This window comes from Pleurodeles waltl, chromosome 9, assembly GCF_031143425.1.
Source record: "Pleurodeles waltl isolate 20211129_DDA chromosome 9, aPleWal1.hap1.20221129, whole genome shotgun sequence".
NCBI lineage: Eukaryota > Metazoa > Chordata > Amphibia > Caudata > Salamandridae > Pleurodeles > Pleurodeles waltl.
In genome coordinates this window covers 14621236-14641437 of record NC_090448.1, presented here as the reverse complement: position 1 = coordinate 14641437, position 20202 = coordinate 14621236, and the positions used below count along the sequence as shown (strand labels likewise).

The window sequence follows — 20202 nt, the reverse complement described above, 5'->3', positions numbered from 1 at the left end:
ACTAGAGAACCATCTCACCACAGAACCAGCCAACCTCTCAGCAGAGAACCAGCCGACCTCTAACCACAGGACCAGCCGACCTCTCACTGCAGAACCAGCCGACCTCTCACCACAGAACCATCTCACCACAGAACCAGCCAACATCTCACTGCAGAACCAGCCCACATCTCACCAGAGAACCAGCCGACGTCTTACCACAAACCCATCTCACCTCTCACCACAGAACCATCTCACCACAGAAGCAGCCGACAGCGTTTCACCACAGAACCATCTCACCACTGAACCAGCCAACCTCTCACTGCAGAACCAGCCCACATCTCACCAGAGAACCATCTCACCACAGAACCAGCCAACATCTCACTGCAGAACCAGCCCACATCTCACCAGAGAACCAGCCGATGTCTCACCACAGACCCATCTCACCTCTCACCGCAGAACCATCTCACCACTGAACCTGCCGACCTCTCAGCACAGAACCAGCCGACAGCGTCTCACCACTTCAGTAAAGTAAGCTCTGATTGTTAACAGTGAATGACATTAGCCGATATATGCGTCTAGCCCCAGGACACTCTTTTTAGTGTATCAGTGCGCTGCACAAGTTAGACTCATTCATACAGAAATCCACTTGTAGAATAATATAATATAGCAAACAACGGTGCCTTAAAATCCACTGCCCTGAGCTGTAGATCTGTGTACCTGAGCGTCGGTGGCCCGTGTCTGCAGCTGCCCTCCTGGCCCTGCGCCTCCTTCCAGACTCTCAACTAAAGTCCCAGCAGGCGGGAATATTTAACACCCCCGCCCCTTGCCCAGCACGCCCCCTTCCCTGAAGGCATCGTCGGGCCCGGACCGGAAAAACGGGTTCTCTTTGAAGATCCGCAGCCAACCAGAGGCCAGCAGAGAGGGGGCAGTCTGGTCTTGCAGCAGAGTCTGGTGGGCGGACTGGAAACACGTGGGGTGGCACTGGGTGCCCTCTGGTCACTGGCACCGAGCTCAGGAGGGGCACTGCAGGCCCTCTGGCACCGGTCTCAGGAGGGGCACTGCATGCCCTTTGGTCACTAGCACCGGGCTCAGGAGGGGCACTGCAGACCCTCCACTCACTGGCACCGGGCTCAGGAGGGGCACTGCAGACCCTCCACTCACTGGCACCGGGCTCAGGGGGGGCACTGCAGACCCTCCACTCACTGGCACCGGGCTCGGTCACTGGCACCGGGCTCAGGAGGGGCACTGCATGCCCTCTGGTCACTGGCACCGGGCTCAGTAACTGGCACCGGGCTCAGGAGGGGCACTGCAGACCCTCCACTCACTGGCAGCAGGCTCGGTCACTGGCACCGGGCTCAGGAGGGACAATGCAGACTCTCCACTCACTGGCACCGGGCTCAGTCAGTGGCACCGGGCTCAGGAGGGGCACTGCAGACCTTCCACTCACTGGCACCGGGCTCAGGAGGGGCACAGCAGGCCCTCTGGCACCGGGCTCAGGAGGGGCACTGCAGACCCTCCACTCACTGGCACCGGGCTGGTCACTGGCACGGGGCTCAGAAGGGGCACTGCAGACCCTCCACTCACTGGCACCAGGCTCAGTCAGTGGCACCGGGCTCAGGAGGGGCACTGCAAACCCTCCACTCACTGGCAGCGGGCTCAGGAGGGGCACTGCAGGCCCTCTGGCACTGGGCTCAGGAGGGGCACTGCAGACCCTCCACTCACTGGCACCGGGCTCGGTCACTGGCACTGGGCTCAGGAGGAGCACTGCATGCTCTCTGGTCACTGGCACCGGGCTCAGTCACTGGCACTGGGCTCAGGAGGGGCACTGCAGACCCTCCACTCACTGGCACCGGGCTCGGTCACTGGCACCGGGCTCAGGAGGGGCACTGCATGCCCTCTGGTAACTAGCAATGGGCTCAGTCAGTGGCACCGGGCTCAGGAGGGGCACTGCAGACACTCCACTCACTGGCACCGGGCTCGGTCACTGGCACCGGGTTCAGGAGGGGCACTGCAGACCCTCCACTCACTGGCACCGGGCTCAAGAGGGGCACTGCATGCCCTCTGGTCACTGGCACCGGGCTCAGTCAGTGGCACCGGGCTCAGGAGAGGCACTGCAGGCCCTCTGGTCACTGGCACCGGATTCGGTCACTGGCACCGGGCTCAGGAGGGGCACTGCATGCCCTCTGGTAACTAGCAACGGGCTCAGTCAGTGGCACCGGGCTCAGGAGGGGCACTGCAGATGCTCCACTCACTGGCACCGGGCTCGGTCACTGGCACCGGGTTCAGGAGGGGCACTGCAGACCCTCCACTCACTGGCACCGGGCTCAGGAGGGGCACTGCATGCCCTCTGGTCACTGGCACCGGGCTCGGTCACTGGCACCGGGCTCAGGAGGGGCACTGCAGACCCTCCACTCACTGGCACTGGGCTCAGTCAGTGGCACCGGGCTCAGGAGGGGCAGTGCAGACCCTCCACTCACTGGCACCGGGCTCAGGAGGGGCACTGCAGGCCCTCTGGCACTGGGCTCAGGAGGGGCACTGCAGACCCTCCACTCACTGGCACCGGGCTCGGTCACTGGCACTGGGCTCAGGAGGAGCACTGCATGCTCTCTGGTCACTGGCACCGGGCTCAGTCACTGGCACTGGGCTCAGGAGGGGCACTGCAGACCCTCCACTCACTGGCACCGGGCTCGGTCACTGGCACCGGGCTCAGGAGGGGCACTGCATGCCCTCTGGTAACTAGCAACGGGCTCAGTCAGTGGCACCGGGCTCAGGAGGGGCACTGCAGACGCTCCACTCACTGGCACCGGGCTCGGTCACTGGCACCGGGTTCAGGAGGGGCACTGCAGACCCTCCACTCACTGGCACCGGGCTCAAGAGGGGCACTGCATGCCCTCTGGTCACTGGCACCGGGCTCAGTCAGTGGCACCGGGCTCAGGAGGGGCAGTGCAGACCCTCCACTCACTGGCACCGGGCTCAGGAGGGGCACTGCAGGCCCTCTGGCACCGGGCTCAGGAGGGGCACTGCAGACCCTCCACTCACTGGCACCGGGCTCGGTCACTGGCACTGGGCTCAGGAGGAGCACTGCATGCTCTCTGGTCACTGGCACCGGGCTCAGTCACTGGCACTGGGCTCAGGAGGGGCACTGCAGACCCTCCACTCACTGGCACCGGGCTCGGTCACTGGCACCGGGCTCAGGAGGGGCACTGCATGCCCTGTGGTATCTAGCAACGGGCTCAGTCAGTGGCACCGGGCTCAGGAGGGGCACTGCAGACGCTCCACTCAGTGGCACCGGGCTCGGTCACTGGCACCGGGTTCAGGAGGGGCACTGCAGACCCTCCACTCACTGGCAGCGGGCTCAGGAGGGGCACTGCAGGCCCTCTGGCACTGGGCTCAGGAGGGGCACTGCAGACCCTCCACTCACTGGCACCGGGCTCGGTCACTGGCACTGGGCTCAGGAGGAGCACTGCATGCTCTCTGGTCACTGGCACCGGGCTCAGTCACTGGCACTGGGCTCAGGAGGGGCACTGCAGACGCTCCACTCACTGGCACCGGGCTCGGTCACTGGCACCGGGTTCAGGAGGGGCACTGCAGACCCTCCACTCACTGGCACCGGGCTCAAGAGGGGCACTGCATGCCCTCTGGTCACTGGCACCGGGCTCAGTCAGTGGCACCGGGCTCAGGAGGGGCAGTGCAGAACCTCCACTCACTGGCACCGGGCTCAGGAGGGGCACTGCAGGCCCTCTGGCACCGGGCTCAGGAGGGGCACTGCAGACCCTCCACTCACTGGCACCGGGCTCGGTCACTGGCACTGGGCTCAGGAGGAGCACTGCATGCTCTCTGGTCACTGGCACCGGGCTCAGTCACTGGCACTGGGCTCAGGAGGGGCACTGCAGACCCTCCACTCACTGGCACCGGGCTCGGTCACTGGCACCGGGCTCAGGAGGGGCACTGCATGCCCTCTGGTATCTAGCAACGGGCTCAGTCAGTGGCACCGGGCTCAGGAGGGGCACTGCAGACGCTCCACTCACTGGCACCGGGCTCGGTCACTGGCACCGGGTTCAGGAGGGGCACTGCAGACCCTCCACTCACTGGCACCGGGCTCAGTCAGTGGCACCGGGCTCAGGAGAGGCACTGCAGGCCCTCTGGTCACTGGCACCGGGCTCGGTCACTGGCACCGGGCTCAAGAGGGCACTGCAGACCCTCCACTCACTGGCACCGGGCTCGGTCACTGGCACCGGGTTCAGGAGGGGCAGTGCAGACCCTCCACTCACTGGCACCGGGCTCAGGAGGGGCACTGCATGCCCTCTGGTCACTGGCACTGGGCTCAGTCAGTGGCACCGGGCTCAGGAGAGGCACTGCAGGCCCTCTGGTCACTGGCACCGGGCTCGGTCACTGGCACCGGGCTCAGGAGGGGCACTGCAGACCCTCCACTCACTGTCACTGGGCTCAGGAGGGGCACTGCATGCCCTCTGGTAACTAGCAACGGGCTCAGTCAGTGGCACCGGGCTCAGGAGGGGCCCTGCAGACGCTCCACTCACTGGCACCGGGCTCGGTCACTGGCACCGGGTTCAGGAGGGGCACTGCAGACCCTCCACTCACTGGCACCGGGCTCAGTCAGTGGCACCGGGCTAAGGAGAGGCACTGCAGGCCCTCTGGTCACTGGCACCGGGCTCGGTCACTGGCACCGGGCTCAGGAGGGGCACTGCAGACCCTCCACTCACTGGCACTGGGCTCAGGAGGGGCACTGCATGCCCTCTGGTCACTTGCACCGGGCTCAGTCAGTGGAACCGGGCTCAGGAGGGGCACTGCAGGCCCTCTGGTCACTGGCACCGGGCTCAGTCACTGGCACTGGGCTCAGGGGGGCACTGAAGGCCCTCTGGCACCGGGCTCAGGAGGAGCACTGCATGCCCTCTGGTCACTGGAACCGGGCTCAGTCAGTGGCACCGGGCTCAGGAGGGGCACTGCAGGCCCTCTGGCACCGGGCTCAGGAGGGGCACTGCAGGCCCTTTGGTCACTGGCACCGGGCTCAGTCACTGGCACCGGGCTCAGGAGGGGCAGTCACTGGCACCGGGCTCAGGAGGGGCACAGCATGCCCTCCGGTCACTGAACCGGGCTCAGTCAGTGGCACCGGGCTCAGGGGGGCACTGAAGGCCCTCTGGCACCGGGCTCAGGAGGAGCACTGCATGCCCTCTGGTCACTGGAACCGGGCTCAGTCAGTGGCACCGGGCTCAGGAGGGGCACTGCAGGCCCTCTGGTCACTGGCACCGGGCTCAGTCACTGGCACCGGGCTCAGGAGGGGCAGTCACTGGCACCGGGCTCAGGAGGGGCACTGCATGCCCTCCGGTCACTGAACCGGGCTCAGTCAGTGGCACCGGGCTCAGGGGGGCACTGAAGGCCCTCTGGCACCAGGCTCAGGAGGAGCACTGCATGACCTCTGGTCACTGGAACCGGGCTCAGTCAGTGGCAACGGGCTCAGGAGGGGCACTGCAGGCCCTCTGGCACCGGGCTCAGGAGGGGCACTGCAGGCCCTTTGGTCACTGGCACCGGGCTCAGGAGGGGCAGTCACTGGCAACGGGCTCAGGAGGGGCACTGCATGCCCTCCGGTCACTGGAACCGGGCTCAGTCAGTGGCACCGGGCTCAGGGGGGCACTGAAGGCCTTCTGGCACCGGGCGCAGGAGGAGCACTGCATGCCCTCTGGTCACTGGAACCGGGCTCAGTCAGTGGCACCGGGCTCAGGAGAGGCACTGCAGGCCCTCTGATCACTGAACCGGGCTCAGTCACTGGCACCGGGCTCAAGAGGGGCACTGCAGACCCTCCACTCACTGGCACCAGGCTCGGTCACTGGCACCGGGCTCAAGAGGGCAGTGCAGACCCTCCACTCACTGGCACCGGGCTCGGTCACTGGCACCGGGCTCAGGAGGGGCACTGCATGCCCGCTGGTAACTAGCAACGGGCTCAGTCAGTGGCACCGGGCTCAGGAGGGGCACTGCAGACGCTCCACTCACTGGCACCGGGCTCGGTCACTGGCACCGGGTTCAGGAGGGGCACTGCAGACCCTCCACTCACTGGCACCGGGCTCAGGAGGGGCACTTCATGCCCTCTGGTCACTGGCACCGGGCTCAGTCAGTGGCACCGGGCTCAGGAGAGGCACTGCAGGCCCTCTGGTCACTGGCACCGGGCTCGGTCACTGGCACCGGGCTCAGGAGGGGCACTGCAGACCCTCCACTCACTGGCACTGGGCTCAGTCAGTGGCACCGGGCTCAGGAGGGGCAGTGCAGACCCTCCACTCACTGGCACCGGGCTCAGGAGGGGCACTGCAGGCCCTCCACTCACTGGCACCGGGCTCGGTCACTGGCACTGGGCTCAGGAGGAGCACTGCATGCTCTCTGGTCACTGGCACCGGACTCAATCACTGGCACTGGGCTCAGGAGGGGCACTGCAGACCCTCCACTCACTGGCACCGGGCTCGGTCACTGGCACCGGGCTCAGGAGGGGCACTGCAGACCCTCCACTCACTGGCACTGGGCTCAGTCAGTGGCACCGGGCTCAGGAGGGGCAGTGCAGACCCTCCACTCACTGGCACCGGGCTCAGGAGGGGCACTGCAGACCCTCCACTCACTGGCACTGGGCTCAGGAGGGGCACTGCATGCCCTCTGGTCACTTGCACCGGGCTCAGTCAGTGGAACTGGGCTCAGGAGGGGCACTGCAGGCCCTCTGGTCACTGGCACCGGGCTCAGTCACTGGCACCGGGCTCAGGGGGGCACTGAAGGCCCTCTGGCACCGGGCTCAGGAGGAGCACTGCATGCCCTCTGGTCACTGGAACCGGGCTCAGTCAGTGGCACCGGGCTCAGGAGGGGCACTGCAGGCCCTCTGGCACCGGGCTCAGGAGGGGCACTGCAGGCCCTTTGGTCACTGGCACCGGGCTCAGTCACTGGCACCGGGCTCAGGAGGGGCAGTCACTGGCACCGGGCTCAGGAGGGGCATAGCATGCCCTCCGGTCACTGAACCGGGCTCAGTCAGTGGCACCGGCTCAGGGGGGCACTGAAGGCCCTCTGGCACCGGGCTCAGGAGAAGCACTGCATGCCCTCTGGTCACTGGAACCGGACTCAGTCAGTGGCACCGGGCTCAGGAGGGGCACTGCAGGCCCTCTGGTCACTGGCACCGGGCTCAGTCACTGGCACTGGGCTCAGGAGGGGCAGTCACTGGCACCGGGCTCAGGAGGGGCACTGCATGCCCTCCGGTCACTGAACCGGGCTCAGTCAGTGGCACCAGGCTCAGGGGGGCAGTGAAGGCCCTCTGGCACCGGGCTCAGGAGGAGCACTGCATGACCTCTGGTCACTGGAACCGGGCTCAGTCAGTGGCACCGGGCTCAGGAGGGGCACTGCAGGCCCTCTGGCACCGGGCTCAGGAGGGGCACTGCAGGCCCTTTGGTCACTGGCACCGGGCTCAGTCACTGGCACCGGGCTCAGGAGGGGCAGTCACTGGCAACGGGCTCAGGAGGGGCACTGCATGCCCTCCGGTCACTGGAACCGGGCTCAGTCAGTGGCACCGGGCTCAGGGGGGCACTGAAGGCCTTCTGGCACCGGGCACAGGAGGAGCACTGCATGCCCTCTGGTCACTGGAACCGGGCTCAGTCAGTGGCACCTGGCTCAGGAGAGGCACTGCAGGCCCTCTGATCACTGGCACCAGGCTCAGGAGGGGCACTGCAGGCCCTCCAGTCCTTGGCACCGGGCTCAGTCACTGGCACCGGGCTCAGGAGGGGCACTGCATGCCCTCCGGTCACTGAACCGGGCTCAGTCACTGGCACCGGGCTCAAGAGGGGCACTGCAGACCCTCCACTCACTGGCACCAGGCTCGGTCACTGGCACAGGGCTCAAGAGGGCACTGCAGACCCTCCACTCACTGGCACCGGGCTCGGTCACTGGCACCGGGCTCAGGAGGGGCACTGCATGCCCTCTGGTAACTAGCAACGGGCTCAGTCAGTGGCACCGGGCTCAGGAGGCGCACTGCAGACGCTCCACTCACTGGCACCGGGCTCGGTCACTGGCACCGGGTTCAGGAGGGGCACTGCAGACCCTCCACTCACTGGCACCGGGCTCAGGAGGGGCACTGCATGCCCTCTGGTCACTGGCACCGGGCTCAGTCAGTGGCACCGGGCTCAGGAGAGGCACTGCAGGCCCTCTGGTCACTGGCACCGGGCTCGGTCACTGGCACCGGGCTCAGGAGGGGCACTGCAGACCCTCCACTCACTGGCACTGGGCTCAGTTAGTGGCACCGGGCTCAGGAGGGGCAGTGCAGACCCTCCACTCACTGGCACCGGGCTCAGGAGGGGCACTGCAGGTCAAGGACCGCCGGGGCCGGGGATGCGGGAGCACCGCCAACAGGCTGGCGGTGCCCCGCAGGGCATTCTGACCGCAGCGGTTTGGCCGCGGTCAGACCAGGAAAACCGGCGGTCTCTCGCCGGTTTTCCGCTGCCATGGGGGATTCCGACCCCCTCACCGCCATCCTGTTCCTGGCGGTTCCAACCGACAGGAACAGGATGGCGGTGAGTGGTGTCGGGGGGCCCCTGGGGGCCCCTGCAGTGCCCATGCCAATGGCATGGGCACTGCAGGGGCCCCCATAAGAGGGCCCCACTTTGAATTCCAGTGTCTGCTTTGCAGACACTGGAATTCGCGACGGGTGCCACTGCACCCGTCGCACATCCTCCACTCCGCCGGCTCCATTCGGAGCCAGCTTCCTTGTGGGGAAGGGTTTCCCGCTGGGCTGGCGGGCGGCCTTCTGGCGGTCGCCCGCCAGCCCAGCGGGAAAGCCAGAATGGCCTCCGCGGTCTTTCGACCGCGGAGCGGCCATATGGCGGCTCCCTCCAGGCGGGCGGCTCCCGCCGCCCGCCGGGGTCAGAATGACCCCCCATATGTCCTTTTTGAAGAGTTAAGAATCACCAGAACACTAGAGAAATGTGAAATTCTACAATGTTATAGCATATGACAATAATTTGTCCTTTTTCTAATGCATACAATGAACGTCAAACTTGCTGGTTATGTGTTTTTTTTTTTTTTTCCTTAATTTCTTGCTGCAATGAGAAATGGTTGCTGTCATGCAAATTAAAATCCAAACGTTGCCCTGGGGTTAGCCGCTAAGGGCTGCCCTCATATGACGCCCTCAAATCGCTCTGCTCCAAAGGTTTCCTTCCGTGTTTCCTGACGCGCTACGAGCGTGTTACGAGTGCGTCTACAGTCGCCGAGAAGATTTCCTGCTGTGTTTCCTGACGCGCGACGAGCGCGTTAAGAGCGCGTCTCCAGTCGCCCAGAAGTTCCTCAAAATGACGGCGTTGCGACTGATGACGGCGCCACAGTTCACCGCTCTGCCGCCGAACTTCCCTCGAACACGAGAGCCTCCGAATCACCCGAGGTGCACCGGCTCAGCCACCGCGTTTGCGAGACCTTCTTCTTCACACAGGTAAGACGCCAAATTAAATCAGGAACGCCTGATTAGCGCGGATAATGGGACACTTCCACATGCTTCCCTTCCATTCCTTAACTCGGCAAAAGGAACCGCTTCCCAAAACCGCTGCGCTAATCTCCTCTCCTTCACTTCACAGCTCACAGTCCTGACGACGCACGTCCTGCACTCAAATACTGATGCACCTCAAAAGTTCACGATGGTGAAACAATCTCAGACTCACCCCGACTTGATTGCTGATGGAAGGAATTGTTAATCTGCTCACAAGGGACGTCACTTGGCACATTTACCCAGGCGAAAGAGTGGTCAATCAACTGGTACAGGGGTGAGGAGTTACACTGCCCCTGCGCAGTCCTTTACTTGTAAATTAGGCAATCCCATCCTCGTCGCCAATTTAAGTTATCTAAAATAACTACAGACAACTCCCGAGTCCTGCTTGAAGGATGTTTATTCGTCAACTCCTCACAATCCACTCAAAGGAACCCACTTCAACATTCTACCCCAAGCTCCCGGTGATTCCAAGTGTCTCAACATTCTAGGGAGAACGGAATGTGCCATATTATTACTTGTGGCTTAAATTTATGTATAAATTAATGACTAACTGTGTTCCCACGTTAACTGATATCATGTGAAATATATCTATATACATATTTACATTGTCAGACAGTGTCTTATTAAATCAATGCTTATAAAACCTGCGCTGCTCCCCCAGGCATTGGGCATATAAGGCTCTGCAGCCCCGGCACTGGGCACAGCCTGCGCTGCTGCCTTTGTCAGTGGGCACATAATGATCTGTAGCCCCTGGCAGTGGGCACAGCCCGTGCTGCTGCCCTTATCAGTGGGTACATAATGCTCTGCAGCCCCTGGCACTGGGCACAGCCTGTGCTGCTGCCCTTCTCAGTGGGTACATAATGCTCTGCAGCCCCTTGCACTGGGCACAGCCTGCGCTGCTGCCCCTGGCACTGGGCACAGCCTGTGCTGCTGCCCTTATCAGTGGGTACATAATGCTCTGCAGCCCCTGGCACTGGGCACAGCCTGCGCTGCTGCCCCTGGCACTGGGCACAGCCTGCGCTGCTGCCCTTGTCAGTGGGTACATAATGCTCTGCAGCCCCTGGCACTGGGCACAGCCTGCGCTGCTGCCCTTATCAGTGGGTACATAATGCTCTGCAGCCCCTGGCACTGGGCACAGCCTGCGCTGCTGCCCTTATCAGTGGGTACATAAGGCTCTGCAGCCCCTGGTACTGGGCACAGCCTGCGCTGCTGCCCTTGTCAGTGGGCACCTAAGGCTCTGCAGCCCCTGGCACTGGGCACAACCTGCGCTGCTGCCTTTGTCAGTGGGCACATAATGATCTGTAGCCCCTGGCACTGGGCACAGCCCGCGCTGCTACCCCTGGCACTGAGTACAGCCTGTGCTGCTGCCCTTATCAGTGGGTACATAAGGCTCTGCAGCCCCTGGCACTGGGCACAGCCTGCGCTGCTCCCCCAGGCATTGGGCACATAAGGCTCTGCAGCCCCTGGTACTGGGCACAGCCTGCGCTGCTGCCCTTGTCAGTGGGCACATAATGCTCTGCAGCCCCTGGCACTGGGCACAGCCTGCGCTGCTGCCCTTGTCAGTGGGCACATAATGCTCTGCAGCCCCTGGCACTGGGCACAGCCTGCGCTGCTGCCCTTGTCATTGGGCACATAATGCTCTGCAGCCCCTGGCACTGGGCACAGCCTGACCTGCTGCCCTTGTCAGTGGGTATATAATGCTCTGCAGCCCCTGGCACTGGGCACAGCCTGCGCTGCTGCCCTTGTCAGTGGGCACATAATGCTCTGCAGCCCCTGGCACTGGGCACAGCCTGCGCTGCTTCCCCAGGCATTGGGCACCTAAGGCTCTGCAGCCGCAGATGACCCAGTTCTCTGGAGGCCTCTGCCACCTTTGGAAAACTAGCCATGCGTTCTGTACCCCATCTTCACCTGGTGGAGTGAATGGCGCATTGTGCCCTTGCCAACCTCAGCAGCCAAGGCCCAATTGGCCATACCAGGAGGCTGGAAGGGTGGAGACGCTTTTGTTACTAGGAGGCCAGTTTTGTAGCAGTGCAGCAGTTTAAAAAGCACTGCAAAGTTCCTTCTATATCCAACAGTTTTCAGGCAACAATAAAAGTGCCAGGGTAACTCTGGTGATTAATCTACCTGCTGGTGAGATAGAGTGTTGTCTAGTGGCAGTTTTGACCCATCCATGATAGTGCAGAGGGTTAATGTGCCTGCTGCAAAGAACGTGCACTGTGCAGATCACAGAACAGTATTTATGTGCAATGCTGAGTGGGTTCCTGCTTTTGTCACAGAGATCCTTTTATTACTGTGCATTTCATATGTTACAAACAGAATCTAGCACAGTGAGCTATGAACTGCCTTTAATGAGCTGCAGGCACACTGCAGGGCACATGTTAAAATGTTATGCTTTTTTCCCAGTTTTTGATTATCATAATTTTGCTAAATAAGGGTTTGTTTGCGTAGTAACACATTCTTATTATTAAGGCCAACCCTAACCACTGTATGTTGTGAATCCTGAGTTTGTGCTTCCCCAGACCTAGCACTGTTAAAGATGCCACCAGGATGGATGACATGTGACCCTACACCTTGCAGTCCCCTCTGTCTAATGTAACATTTTCTATACACTGATTTGCAAACGTATGATTCATTGTATGTGTGTGATGTAAAGTGCTCCAACACCCTACGTTGGTAACAGAGGAGCTATAAAACAAATGAAATACATGTGAGAGGGTTTATGGAGAGATGAGAACCTCTGTCAGAGGGTGATGGTGGGAATCACTGAAGAGCCCCATTAAAGATTGCTGTATCCTGGTGCACTGTAAGGTCATCATTGGCTATGCTTTAGAAAGTAATAAAATTGAATATCTAATGAAAAATGTGTTGTAGAATGCACAGTTTTTGCCATTTTACTCCACATTTTCTTGGGGGTGAGGGGAGAACCCCGCAACTCCGTAGAACTGGTCAGGCTCACTCACTCTGTACCCTATGAGGGCTGGTCTGACAAAATTTGCCAAGGCTGCTTTGGGTTCCAAGTCCAGCCCTGCCCTCAGCGGGCTCTAGCCCTTGCCGAACCTCGCCGTAGCTCACTCGGGAGCTGGCTCCATTTCGTGGCAGGTCTGGGATGGCGCAGTCCCTGTTGATGTTTGCAAAAGAGAATCAACATCCCACGCTGTGTGCCACCAGACAGAAACTGGTGCCCCTGTGCAAGAGACTTGCGAGATGCCAGCTGGAGGTGGCGTCAAGTAAGAAGTGGTGCAGAGCCACCCTTTGCTAAGATAGCGCTTTGGGCGTGGGTGGAGAGACATTTGTGGCCCTTGCTGATGCCAGTGAATGAAACGAGGCAGCAGCGGGCCCCTTTTGTGTTCACTGGTCAGTACTTGGATGAGCATTGACTGGCCCTTAGTCACAAACATTCCTGGATGCCCAGACTACCTCCTCTCCTCCAGGTCACCTGAATAGCTTTGTTGATGTGTGTCAGCAGGGGTAAGATGGTGAAGGAAGGGTGGGGGGGGCTAAAGGGGTGTTAAAAACATTGCCGCAGTATGATAATGAAGGACTAAAACCACTTTAAACTGGCAAATCAGAGAGAAAGGAAGAGGCTGGACAACGCTGGAGGAAGATAAGAAGGACGCATAAGCGTAATACACACAGCTCCATGTGCCCCTCAACATATTGGCCCAGTCCACCCATGCCAAAGGCCGGCCCTTTATTGGCTCCTCCAACAACTAGACTGCACAGCCTTCCACCCTCCTCACCCCTCTTTGTTCCACTACCAGGCCCTCAGCGTCTTTTACTTCTCTTCTGATGGTTCTTCTCCCTCCCTTTGGGCTGTTTTTTCATCCCTCTCTTCTTCTTTCCGATTTGTTTATTTTCTCTCTCTTTCCCTGGGGAAATATTCAATGCGGAGAAATAAGTGCCAGTCCCCAAACATGAGTGTCAGTGGCACCCACCGGCAAGCACCTCCTCAATTTAAGCACCGCCTGTTGGGAAATCACAGGGTTTGATATTAGCTTTGCACGTGGTGCTGGTTACGCCAGTCTGCAGACTACAATTCAAAGTGGATATTAACACCTTACCGGGCCCAGAAATTGCATTCAAGTGCCAAATATAAAGGTATTACATGCACACATGTATTCAAACATGTATTCACTGATAATGTAATAGCAGTAAAATCAACTTTATTAAGACATTTAGCAACAGATTAACTAAAGCTTCACTCAAAACAGCAAAAGGCAAATTGCTGTGCTGCATTGCGTGAACGGGAGAGAGCTGAACAGCGCCATATTTACAAAGATATATCACAGTTCTCTCTCCTAACGCTGGTGAACTTGTGGCCGCCTTGCGCCAACACAGGCAACCTTACTCCACGTCACAAGGGTGCCTGAGACATGGGAAGAACACCTTCCTGCACAAAAACAATCTGTAGAGGTGTACTCCTCTTTTTATGGGTTCTGCAGAATGCAGCACACATGCAAAGAGGAAGTAAGGATGTTGGACGCGGGCTCTCTACATAGAGCACTAAGGGCCATATGTAGCAAGATTTTTGCAAAAAGCACATTGCAATGCACAAACCCCGTTTTGCGATTCGGTAATCTGGTTACCAAATCGCAAAACGGAGTTGCGAGTCGCAATCAGGAAGGGGTGTTCCCTTCCTAATTGCGAGTCGCAGGGCAAGGTAAGATTGGTTTGTGACCGCGAATCGCATTTTGCATCCTTTTCAAATGGGTGGTAACCCATTCGCAAAAGGGAACCCTTTCCCGTTCTGAATGGCACTGTAAACATTAGACCACTGCCTGCTCGGAAAAAATTAAACGGAAACGTTTCATTTTTCGTTTTTGTAATGCATCTCGTTTTCCTTTAAGGAAACCGGGCTGCATTACAAAAAAAACAAAAACTGCTTTATTAAAAAGCAGTCACAGACATGGTGGTCTGCTGTCCGCAGCAGGCCACCATCCCTGTGAGGGCCGCCATTCGCAGCTGGTGTCAAGGACAACATCCAACATTCAGAATTGCGACTCGCAAATTGCGAGTTGCTCTGACTTGCAATTTGCGGGTCGCAATTCTGAATGTTGCTACATGTGGCCCTAAAAGAAGAGCACTGTGCAGAGAGTCCAGTGGGTTCCCAAAGATGTGCAGAGGCAGAAATAAAGAGGTCTAGAGCTCTGTTTGTGGTCGTGCGGGCGAGCAGCGAGGCTTATCAAGGAGTCGTGTTAAGCACTTGTACTCACAGAGGCAATAAATGAGACACACACTCAATAAATAAATCCGAGACCAATTCAGAAAAATAACATTTGCTTTTATATATGCTCTGAACCAAAGAACTTCATTATAAGGTAACCAGTTTTTAAAATAAAAATGCTTTTCAGTTTCAAACATCAACGTTGCAGTTTTCAGAGTCTCCAGAGTTAACCTCTGGAGGGAAACAAAGATGCAGTTTAGCAGGTAAGTACACAACTTACAGTTCCAGTCTTTGGAGTTTTAGGACAACACCTGGCTAGGTTCAGATCAGCACCAAGAGTGCACCCACAGCGCACAGGGTTGGTCGGGTGCAGAGGTCGAATTTGGAGTCAGTGCCCAGTGTTAACCAATGGAAACTGGGTGGTGGGGGACGAAGATACACTGCTCACAGTTGAGTAAAAGCAGCATCAGAGGGTGGTGTCCAGGGGTGAGGGTAAGCACAGGGGACCTCAAGGCAGCACCAAACGTACACCCTAAGTGGCACAGGGGCAGCCGGGCGCAGAGTGCCAACACAGCATCGGGCAACCAATGTTATCATATGGAGACACAGGGTAACTGAAGATGCCCTGCTCTCAGGTGAGTAGAGCGAGGTCCGGGGTTGATCTCATGATGTTGAGGTAAATACCCTCAGCGGGACAGGGGCGACCAAGTGCCAACACATTGTCAGGCTCCCAATGTTAACCAATGCAGGAGATCACTTTCAGAAACAGATTGCAGGCTCTGCCCAGGGGACCAGGAGAGGTCAACCTACAGCTGCCCAGGTAAGTTAAGATGTCAGGGGGTCATAGGGACACCAACGGTCTAGCTCCCTAATGCCCAGGGGCTCCGGGTGCAGGGGTGTCTTTTGGCATCAGAAATAGCTTACCAGGCAGGTTGTGGACAGGGGAGCCCTTGGATTTAGGCTGCAGGCATTGCTGTGAAGTCTTGCAGGGGCCAGCCCACAATGGGCTCTGGGTCAGAAGCGCTGGGGTACCTTTACTGGACTGGTGGGCCACTTGGACTTGGGTCGTGACAGTCGGGTGCAGAGTTGGTTCCAGGCAGCGGTTTTGTGGTTCCTCATGCAGACTTCTTTAGAGATGTTTCTTTTGGACAGGCCAGATGTCCACAGGACTTCTTCTTTTTTGAGGACAGGCAGTCCTCCAGAGGCTGTGGAGGTCACTGGGATGCAGGACAGTCATCTTCTGGGCCCAGGTTTCTTTACAGGCTGCCACCGGCCGGTAGGGCTGGGGCCAAGTCAGTTGGTGCCTTCAGTCTTCTCTGCTAGGCGACTTCTGTTTTGTCCAGCTCTTCTTAGGTTGACAGGCATCTGATACTAGGGTTCAGGGGTGCCACCTAAATACTGAATTTAGGGGTCAAATGGTAGCCAATGGGCTACTCACCTTTAGGGTAACTACACCTTTCCTATGACCACTTCCTTTTGGAAGTGGGCATAGCTCTAATCCTAGCAGCCTAATTCCTTCCATGCAGGATGGAGGAATTTAAAAAGTAGTGTCCACCTTAGTTTGTTCACCCTAATGGTGGTACTGGCGTGAAGTGGGCACTCCTCCTAATTTACTTAATTCTCCCTCCATTCCTGCTGTTAAAAGTGGGTTCAGGAACTGGGGGTCGACGTCCTCCACCATTTGGAGAGGCCTGAGTCACATTTCAAAGGCGGCAAGGCCTTTGAAGCTCCCTGCCCTGAAATGTCCATCCTGTCTGGGTGAGGTCATACCTCTGCCCAGAGCAGGCCTTTGTTCCGAGCCCTCAAGAGCATTGGCTCTCACTTCAGGTGTGGCATAATTCTGTCTCAAGGTGGCTGTTCTGTTCTAAGGTGCCCTATGAGTGCATGCATTATTAAATCCATCACTGGATTCAGTGAGAGCTTATTAATACAAGATGTTTGATATCAAACATCCCTATTGTCAGTGAAGGCATCACGTAGCTGGGGAACTCGTAATGACCAGTGTCCAGCATGTGTACTTAAAATGGCTTCACTGTTCACTTACTATGTCTGAGAATTGACAAAGACATAGCAAGGGCATATCTGCTCATGCAGGTATGCCCTCACATGTAATATAATGCACCCTGCCTTTAGGGCTGGAAGGCCTGCCAGGCGGGTGACTTACATATATTGCGTACAGTGGGCAGGAGACAGGGCACACCGGCTGTGTGCCATATTGTGTTTTCATTTTAGGTCTGCAGGAAAGACATCCAGCCTGTGAAAGCAGCACTAGGTGCACTTAGTGAGAGGGTCCCTGAGGGCGGCTCAATCTGTGCTGCAGCCCTCAGGGTCCTTCGTTTAGTTCCCTGTACCCTAGATACCAGGGTACCAGTTACAAGGGACTTACCATGGCAACTAAAGTTTTGCCAATTGGGAAAAATGACTGTGCAGTTTTAGGGAAAGAGATCTGGCACTGGGGACCTGTCTAGCAGGGACCCAGTGCACTTTCAGTCAAAATTGCACCAGAAACCAGGCAAAAAGTGTGGGGTGGGGGGGGGAGTGACAATGTCAAAAGAGACACTTTCCTACAAAGACAGAGTAGAAGATATTTCTCTTCATTATGTCTCTCTCAGTAGGAGCACCGTTTTTGTAAAATCCAGAATAAATGCCCTTAGCAAATCTGGGTTTGCGTCAAAATACATGGGTGGAAATATGCATCCGTTATCTTTCGCAGGTCAATGTGTGATGTGCTGCTTCCGTCCAGATTTCTTTTTTGAGATCTGGGACTTGTGTTGTTCTTTATACCATTATAAAACAAGACTACAAATCCCAGAAATAAATTGAAAAAACCTTGCTGGACTTCATGCCCTGCGATTTGCTGCACTGGGGAGGCAAGGAAAGGCATGGGGTGCTGCTGAAAGAGACAGTAATCGGATCATTACTCTGTGTGGTATCGGAAACATTCCTGCTGCATGACAGACCCTTTTTTGTTTCAATTTTTAAGTCTCACCTACCAGACAGCACAAAAAGACCTGTTGTCAGCTTAGAGCCCTCCTATTGCTTAAAATTATTTGGCTTTATTGTCACTCGCATTTCCTTGTTTCTCATTGCTTATCTTGTGAGTTATTCACTTCTTCTTCTGTTTGTCTCTCCCCTGGATCATCCGGTATTATTTGTGTCCTTCCACTGCTCACTTCTTAGGCACTCCTTTTTTTGGTTAGCCCCTCCATTAGAGTACATGTGTTTTACAGCTGTCTCCCTTGTGTACTTCTCTTCCCTTCTCCAACCCGCTTTGTGTTGTTCCATCACCCCTCCCCATGATGCACTTGCCATCGTGTTTCTCATTCCCACATAGCTTTCTCACCCATGTGTTTCTCCCCACCCCCTCTGTGATGCGCTTCTCCTCCTGCGTTGCTTTCTCACCCATGTGTTTCTCCACAGCCCTCTGTAATGTGCTTCTCCTCTCGCACGGCTTTCTCCCCTGTGTGTTTCTCCACTCCCCTCTGTGATGGGCTTCTCCTCCTGCATTGCTTTCTCACCTGTGTGTTTCTCCACACCCCTCTGTGATGTGCTTCTCCTCCTGCGTTGCTTTCTCACCCGTGTGTTTCTCCACACCGCTCTGTGATCTGCTTCTCCTTCTGCGTTGCTTTCTCACCCGTGCGTTTCTCCACACCCCTCTGTGATGCGCTTCTCCTAACGCATTGTTTTCCCACCCGTGTGTTTCTCCACACCCCTCTGTGATCTGCTTCTCCTCTTGCGTTGCTTTCTCACCTGTGTGTTCCTCCACACCGCTCTCTGATCTGCTTCTCCTCCTGCGTTGCTTTCTCACCCGTGTGTTTCTCCACTCCCCTCTGGCATGAGCTTCTCCTCCTGGATTGCTTTCTCACCTGTGTGTTTCTCCACACCCCTCTGTGATGTGCTTCTCCTCCTGCGTTGCTTTCTCACCCGTGTGTTTCTCCACACCGCTCTGTGATGTACTTCTCCTCCTGTGTTACTTTCTCACCCGTGTGTTTCTCCACACCCCTCTGTGATGTGCTTCTCCTCCTGCGTTGCTTTCTCATCCGTGTTTCTCCACACCCCTCTGTGATGCGCTTCTCCTCCTGCGTTGCTTTCTCACCCGTGTTTCTCCACACCCCTCTGTGATGCGCTTCTCCTCCTGCGTTGCTTTCTCACCCGTGTGTTTCTCCACCCCGCTCTGTGATCTGCTTCTCCTTCTGCGTTGCTTTCTCACCCGTGTGTTTGTCCACACCCCTCTGTGATGTGCTTCTCCTCCTGCGTTGCTTTCTCACCCTTGTGTTTCTCCACACCCCTCTGTGATGCGCTTCTCCTCCTGCGTTGCTTTCTCACCCGTGTTTCTCCATACCGCTCTGTGATGCGCTTCTCCTCCTGCGTTGCTTTCTCACCGTGTGTTTCTCCACACCCCTCTGTGATGTGCTTCTCCTCCTGCGTTGCTTTCTCACCCGTGTGTTTCTCCACACATTCTGTGATGCGCTTCTCCACCTGCGTTGCTTTCTCACCCGTGTTTCTCCGCACCCCTCTGTGATGCGCTTCTCCTCATGCGTTGCTTTCTCACCCGTGTGTTTCTCCACACCCCTCTGTGATGGGCTTCTCCTCCTGCATTGCTTTCTCACCTGTGTGTTTCTCCACACCCCTCTGTGATGTGCTTCTCCTCCTGCGTTGCTTTCTCACCCGTGTGTTTCTCCACACCGCTCTGTGATCTGCTTCTCCTTCTGCGTTGCTTTCTCACCCGTGTGTTTCTCCACACCCCTCTGTGATGCGCTTCTCCTAACGCATTGTTTTCCCACCCGTGTGTTTCTCCACACCCCTACGTGATCTGCTTCTCCTCTTGCGTTGCTTTCTCACCTGTGTGTTTCGCCACACCGCTCTCTGATCTGCTTCTCCTCCTGCGTTGCTTTCTCATCCGTGTGTTTCTCCACTCCCCTCTGGCATGAGCTTCTCCTCCTGGATTTATTTCTCATCCATGTGTTTCTCCACACCCCTCTGTGATGTGCTTCTCCTCCTGCGTTGCTTTCTCACCCGTGTGTTTCTCCACACCACTCTGTGATGTACTTCTCCTCCTGCGTTGCTTTCTCACCTGTGTGTTTCTCTACACCCCTCTGTGATGTGCTTCTCCTCCTGCGTTGCTTTCTCATCCGTGTTTCTCCACACCCCTCTGTGATGCGCTTCTCCTCCTGCGTTGCTTTCTCACCTGTGTTTCTCCACACCCCTCTGTGATGCGCTTCTCCTCCTGCGTTGCTTTCTCACCCGTGTGTTTCTCCACCCCGCTCTGTGATCTGCTTCTCCTTCTGCGTTGCTTTCTTACCCGTGTGTTTCTCCACACCCCTCTGTGATGTGCTTCTCCTCCTGCGTTGCTTTCTCACCCTTGTGTTTCTCCACACCCCTCTGTGATGCACTTCTCCTCCTGCGTTGCTTTCTCACCCGTGTGTTTCTCTACTCCCCTCTGGTATGTGCTTGTCCTGCATTGCTTTCTCACCCATGTGCTTCTCCCCACATTCATGTTGCTCTGTCGCCCGTTTGCTTTTCTCTAGCCACTTCTCGTTTTTCTGTG

At 57.5% G+C, this 20202-nt stretch overlaps 1 protein-coding gene across 1 annotated transcript in view; it reads right to left on the bottom strand.

The window, feature by feature from the left end:
* Nucleotides 1-771, bottom strand: part of LOC138258839 (deoxyribonuclease gamma-like) — a 114408-nt gene extending 113637 nt beyond the window's left edge. The window contains exon 1 of the mRNA XM_069206115.1: nucleotides 697-771. The gene's annotated coding sequence lies outside the window, so the exon portion shown is untranslated. The remainder of the gene's footprint in view (nucleotides 1-696) is intronic.
* Between the last annotated feature and the right edge of the window lie 19431 nt (nucleotides 772-20202).